The sequence below is a fragment of the Herpailurus yagouaroundi genome, unplaced genomic scaffold (assembly GCF_014898765.1).
Source record: "Herpailurus yagouaroundi ecotype Mexico unplaced genomic scaffold, PumYag 198, whole genome shotgun sequence".
NCBI classification, from domain to species: Eukaryota; Metazoa; Chordata; class Mammalia; order Carnivora; family Felidae; genus Herpailurus; species Herpailurus yagouaroundi.
This window is the reverse complement of record NW_024412429.1, coordinates 13,130,570-13,137,050: the sequence shown is the minus strand read 5'-3', so window position 1 is coordinate 13,137,050 and position 6,481 is coordinate 13,130,570. Positions and strand designations below refer to the sequence as shown.

Below are 6,481 nucleotides of genomic sequence, written 5' to 3'. Positions count from 1 at the left end.
TAGAAATAGGGTCTTTGCAGATATAATCAATTTAAAATGAGGCCATGCTGGATGACTGGTGTCTTATAAGAAGAAGGAAATTTGGGCTATTATGAACGGTGCTTCTATGAACATTAGTGGATTTATTAGTTTTTTAATCTTTTTTTAACCATATGAGTACATGTAGGTTCATGAAAAATTAGAATAATACAGCAGAGATTATGAAAGGGTGTTTGTAGACTATGGAGTCAGGCCACAATGCTGCACTGACAAGAAAGCAATGTCACAGAGGGATCACACAACACTTCCCAGACTTGCAAGTTCTTCATAGGAAAGGCCATCTTTGTTTTCTTTGTTTGTTTGTTTTAATATGGAATGCTTCACACGTTAGCATGTGCAGGGGCCGTGCTGAGTTTCTTTATATTGTTCCAATTTTAGTAGATGTGCTGCTGAAGAGAGCACCACAGCAAAGCCTATCAATGAAACCCACTAAACCTGGTAGTACGGCAAGTATGTGGGGGTCTAAGCAACAAATCACCTAGCACATATAAAATATTTACCAGAAAAAAAGGAGGGTCAAAAATCTAGCCCTAAAGCAAGTTTGTATTCCAGAAGGCTGAAGTCGTACAGACTATATTCTCTGACCGAAATGACATTAAGATGAAAGTTAATAACAAACCATATGTAAAAGTTAACCATCTATTGAAAAGTAATAAATATGCTTCCAAATAACCTATGACTCAAAAAAGAAATCAAAAAGGAAATTAGAAAGTATTTGTAACTGTGTGATAATAAAAACATATCAAAATATGTATCAAAAATGTTTAGCATTTAAAGCAACACTTATAGTCTTTATTATATCAGAAAGGAATTAGGTGGAGGGGGTGCCTGGATGGTTCAGTCGGTTGAACGTCTGACTTAATTTCAGCTCAGGCCATGATCCAGGCAAAGCCCTATGTTGGGAGCCTGCTGAAGATTCTCTCTCTCTCTTTCTCTCTCTCTCTGCCCCTCTCCCCTGCTCGTGCTCTCTCTCTCTGTCTCTAAAATAAAAAATAAAGAAAGAAATAAAGAAGACAGAAATTAAGTTGAAAGGCAATGAGCTGAACATCTATCTCAAGAAACTAGAAAAAGAACCAAAAAATCTACAAAAAGTAAAAGAAAGTTAATAATAAAGACAAAAGGCTAATAAGTAATATATAATAGAGAATCAAGAGAAACAAAAGGTTGTGTTTTGGAAAGATTAAGAAAAGTGAGAAATACTTGGGAAAACTGTTAAGGGGGAATAAAAAGAAGGCACAAATGACCAATACAAAGAATGTAAGGAAGACATAACTACAGATTCCACCAACATTAAGAACATAATCAGAAGATATTATTAATAGCCCCACGCTCATGATGTTGAGAATTTTGATAAAAATGGATGAAATTCCAGCAAAATAAGCCTTACCAAAATTAGTTCATGAAGACAGGGAAAATCTGCATAATCTGTTCAAAGTCTGTGTCTGGTAACTGACATTTGAGTCATTTGCAGGTCTATTCTCTCTCTTAATCCTGTTTCTTGAAACAAGTAGTAACTTTTCATCAAATAGTAGGCATTATATATGAAAAATCACAGAGGCTCTGGGTGATGTTATCTTCTGTCAGAGAGGATTCGCCCTATTCTCTGGCAGGTGACAGATGTGGGTGCAGGAAACCCCAATACATAGTGCATTTAGATTTGAAGCTGCCCTACAGTCTCTTCACGGTCTGACTTTTCTCTTAGTTGTACGCACTCCTAGACTTTAGCTCTCCAAACAAAACCTGGGGCGTTTACTAGAGCACTTCCTCCATGGCTTCGATTTTTATCTTCTTATCTGGCACTGTGAGGCTACCAAAGACTCCCACCTGGCTTTTCGACCACTTCCTGCTCAATTTCTCTTTTCAGCTTAAGAATCAGTAAATGAGGGGTGCCTGGGCGGCTCAGTCGGTTGAGCATCTGAGTCTTGATTTTGGCTCAGGTCGTGGTCTCGTGGTTCGTGGGATCGGGCCCCAAGTCAGGCTCTACACTGATGGTGTGGAGCCTGCTTGGGATTCTCTCTCTCCCTCTCTCTCTCTGCCCCTCCCCTGTGCTCTCTCTCAACATAAACAAATAAACATTTAAAAAAAGAATCAGCAAATGCCTCAAGGAGGAAACTAGCCAAGTGTTGAGTTAAATTCTCTGTACTCCCTTTTTCTTTGCAAGATTTTGTCCCCTCAAGTCTTGGCTGTCTTGACAGCCCCCACACTCCAGCGTTGACCGCCTCGGCCTTGCAAGATTGCTGACTTTTGACCGGTTCTGATTCTTCTTAGCCTTCACCTTCTACCCAGCTTCTCAGTCTCGGTCCCCATGCCTGGAACTGGCAAGTGCCCCGAGGTTTCAAACTTCAGGCAGAATGGGAGGCTCCTTCTCAGTAACATGTCTTTCTCTCCAGTATACTGGTACCTCAAGTCCATATTGCCTCAGATGCCTTCAAACATGTTTTTGGCACTGAGATTTTTCAGGTTTTCTTGATGGGAGCATTGGTATGCTACAAGCTATATCCTTCTAACTGAAATCAGAAATCTATGTATTAAATAAAGCATGATGAAGCATTGAAGACATAGTAATGGCTTTAGAAGTTATGTTTTTAACGTTGACATTTCAGGAGTTAAATGCAGATGGCAGCAGTTGAGAGAGTGAGAAGCTTATTGAAGAGAAGAATAAAGGTACTAACAGCCCTATCTTGTGAAGTGGTCTGTGATGGTTCTAGAAATAAAGATACAAGTATCAGTATTCTAACCAGCACAACTCATGGGACATGACCAAAATACAGCTTTATTTTACTTTTCCATTGATCCTCACAGATGCAGCCAGGGATGCTCCCCTCTCCGTTCCCCTGGATAAAATTCCACCAACATTAAGAACATAATCAGAAGATATTATTAATCTTCTTGGCCAGATCCCATGATTTTCTGCTAACTGCCAGGTAATAGATGTACCTCTGTTACTTCAAACTGCAGAATCTTAAGTCAGAAATCTAAAATCCAGGCCTCAAGGCACCTAGGTGGCTCAGTTGGTTAAGCATGCAACTCTTGATGTCGGCTCGGGTCACAATCTCACAGTTTAGGCTCTGTGCTGATAGCTTGGAGCCTGCTTAGGATTCTCTCTCTCCCTCTCTTCTGCCCCTCCCCCCTCAAAATAAATAAATAAACTTTAAAAATGAGATAAAATCCAGCCCTCAAAGTAATAAAAAATTTCAATTGACTGAACCTCAGATCTTCTTCTCTCCGCTTGTTAGTCCCGTCATGGACTGAGTGTTGCAGAAGGAAAGGGATGTGTGGTCTTTCTCCGGCTGCTTTTCTTCTCCAAGCTAGTGCTTCTCACCTCTCCGGGGTTGGAGCACAGAGAGGCGGGAAACGGGGGCAGGGAGATTGCTTACTTAAATCGCTAACACTGTAAGTTAGGTTTAAAGACTGTCCCAGATGTCTAAAATTGTCTCTTTCTGCCATGAGCGCTGGCAGAGGCTTACCTACTGGGTCGCGCTGGCCGAAGTACCTGTGACAGGGGTGATGCATCCCTTTCAGTTGGCCTCTCCCCCCCACCACTTGGTTCTCTAGCCATTCACTGAAAAGGATGCTGCCTGCATCACACCATCCTTATGCAGGACTTCATATGGCTCCAGAACATCCCACACTTTTCTGTGTGGTCCCCATTCTGTCCATTGGAAATATTCACACCCCTTTGGACTGGCCACTGAACAGGGGTTCAGTTATTCCCCACTTGCAATAGCAGCTTCCTTGCATTCTACCATCTAAGCTGCTCAGTGGCCAACAGTATCACCTTTTTTGTCCTCCAGATTTCCTCCAATGCGAATTAGACCCCAGTCTGCTTTGTATCCCAAATCACAGGGGCACATATTGGACATCTCATTTGGTCCACGTAAAGCCCCCTCATGCTCGCTTTGAGGCAGTGAAATAGGTGATCTCTGCCCCAACCCCCCGTTGCTGGGATATGCAGATGAGGCTCCCAACAGAGTCTTCTCCAAAAAAATCTTTCTCAGATAAAGCGCTCTCTCCATCTACACTGCAACATATTCTTGAAGTGTAGCAGGTAAAAAAAAAGCTCAAGAGTCAATAAACTGGTTCTTGACTACTTCCTTTATAGTTCTGCATTTGGGAATTTGCTTCATATCTGTCATGGTATATATATCCTATTAGAAGTTCGGTCAAAATGAAGACAAGACACATCCCATTTTCATATACTGTTTCTAGCGTATTGTTTATTTAACACTGTAAGGATAGAGCAGTCAACAGTCCCAAATACATGTGCATGTAGAGGCAGACAACTAAAGCAAATGAGTAAAACAGGGCTGAGATAAGAAAGATTATTTGGCCTGCGTGGTCAGTTTTTAATTTTCCCATATGGGGTTGAAGAAATAGCTTACTGCTATCAGAAGAAAAACAGGGACAGTGATGTTAAATGGCAATACATATCCAGCCTCGGTACTAAAGACCCATACGAGTGCTAGAATCTGGGGGAAGCTGGAAATCGGAGTGACGGGCAGTCATGACTCAACTCATGCCAACTGTTTCGTAAAAGAATGCAAACCCAGTTTTGAATATTTGACCATTTTTTTTAAGGGAAGCAGGAAAATCTATATTTTTGTGTTATAATTATATTTGATCCTTTACATTTTGGTTCAAACTTTTTTTTCCGAACAGTGTGGAGGCCAAATACAGACTGCCAGTCTACACCCACTAGCAAGACACTAAAATGGTGAACTGAAAGCTCATGGATCAGAGCAGAAAGTCAGTAAGTATTTTCTTAAATAGATATATTTATGAATAGTGAGTTTAGTACATTGTTCAGACCTGTGAAGGTAACCAAGGGAGTAAAAAAAGCAAAAAGGCTTAAAACTGGTTATCTTTAGAACAACATCAGAAGGACTATAGTTTTTATTAGTCTAAGCATAGACTAGTTTTTATTTGTTTTCTTAAGCTTTTTTAAATTTTATTTATTTTGATAGAGAGAGAGAGTGAGAATCCCAAGCAGACTCCACACTGTCAGCGCGGAGCCCTACACAGGGCTTGAACCCACGAACCAGGAGATCATGACTTGAGCTGAAACCAAGAGTCGGATGTTCAACTGACTGAGCCACCCAGGTGCCCCACTATTTTAGTCTTTAAATTTTTGCCCGTATTACTTTGATTAAAAAATTAAAAGTAAAAAGGAATTTAACAATCCCTCCACAAAATCCCAACTCTGATTTGACTTCCCTGGCTGGAAAATGTATTCCCATCAGAGAACTGAGGCAATTGACTCTCCACCACCGCTTGCTCTACCGAAGCCCTAACTGCAGCTCCAGAAGCTTTGCAGAAATGTTAACTCTGCAAGCGTCCGTCACGTTCTGTGCCCAGCTTCTGTATGTGTGCCTTCCTCTCCAACACCGGCTTGCCTGAGATCTCGTTCTTTGTGCATAATTGTTCCCCGTGTATAATTCTTGCCGACGGCTCAGGGAGGACAATGGCAACATCTGAGGACCTGCAGAGCATACGTCCAATCCAAGGACCAAGCTCAGCAGACCTGAAGGCCTCTCCAGCCCTCTCTAGTGCCCAATGGCTCCATGCCATTTTATCATTGAGCTTCCTACTCCGCCCCGACCCCCCACCCTATGGAGATAATCCAATGCCATCCTTGTGACTATAAATCAGCTCACAAAAATTGCACTTCCTGCAGGAGCCACAACCACCCACAGTCATACCACTAGAATATCTTTGTCTCCATGGATTCTCCATCCAGATTTTATGAGGCCATGGGCACAAATTTGTATCTTCCCTTCTGTTGAATGCCTCCCCTATCCTCGGGATGAGTCATTTGTCTGCAGCTTACTACCAACAAAAAGAAGGCCAAGAGACTAATCTGATCCAAGAATGATAGAAATTACAAGGATTTTATTTATGTTCTTTAAGAAAAGCAGCTAATTTCATGTTTTACTTTGTATCAGGTATGACACTTTGTATACTTGATACTTTGCATTATACTACTCTATGATGTAGGTACAATTATCTCCATTTCAAGCCAAGGAAACTGAGGCATGGGAAAGTTAAGTAACCTGCTCAAGGCAAAAATTTAGTAATTGGCAAAGCCTGTGTTTTAATCCTGGCTCTGACTCCAGAGCCTATGCTCTAAGCTACTATAGTAGATAGCTTTTTGGTATAAAATGATACATGAGAGCAAAATGGAAAATCCATAAAACAGGCTATAGTCATCCAAATATAATTCTATTACATATAGAAGATTTCTCTTCACAGGGAAGAGAATTCAACATCATCGATGAGTTTGAGTGTACTCAATACTTACACTCTTACCTTTCTTTCCCGTAATTGTAAACTGTCTAAATGGCATTCTGAGCTTTTACAAATTCAAATAAAAAGAAACTTTCTAAGGCTTGTTCGCTAGAGGTCACTGTCCTAACTCTGGAGTCTGGTTGCTCTTACTGCACAG

The 6,481-nt window shown here is 41.1% G+C and overlaps 1 pseudogene; it reads right to left on the bottom strand.

Moving 5' to 3' along the window:
* Positions 1–343: 343 nt before the first annotated feature.
* On the bottom strand, positions 344–441 carry LOC121013515 (uncharacterized; annotated as a pseudogene).
* Positions 442–6,481: the final 6,040 nt, after the last annotated feature.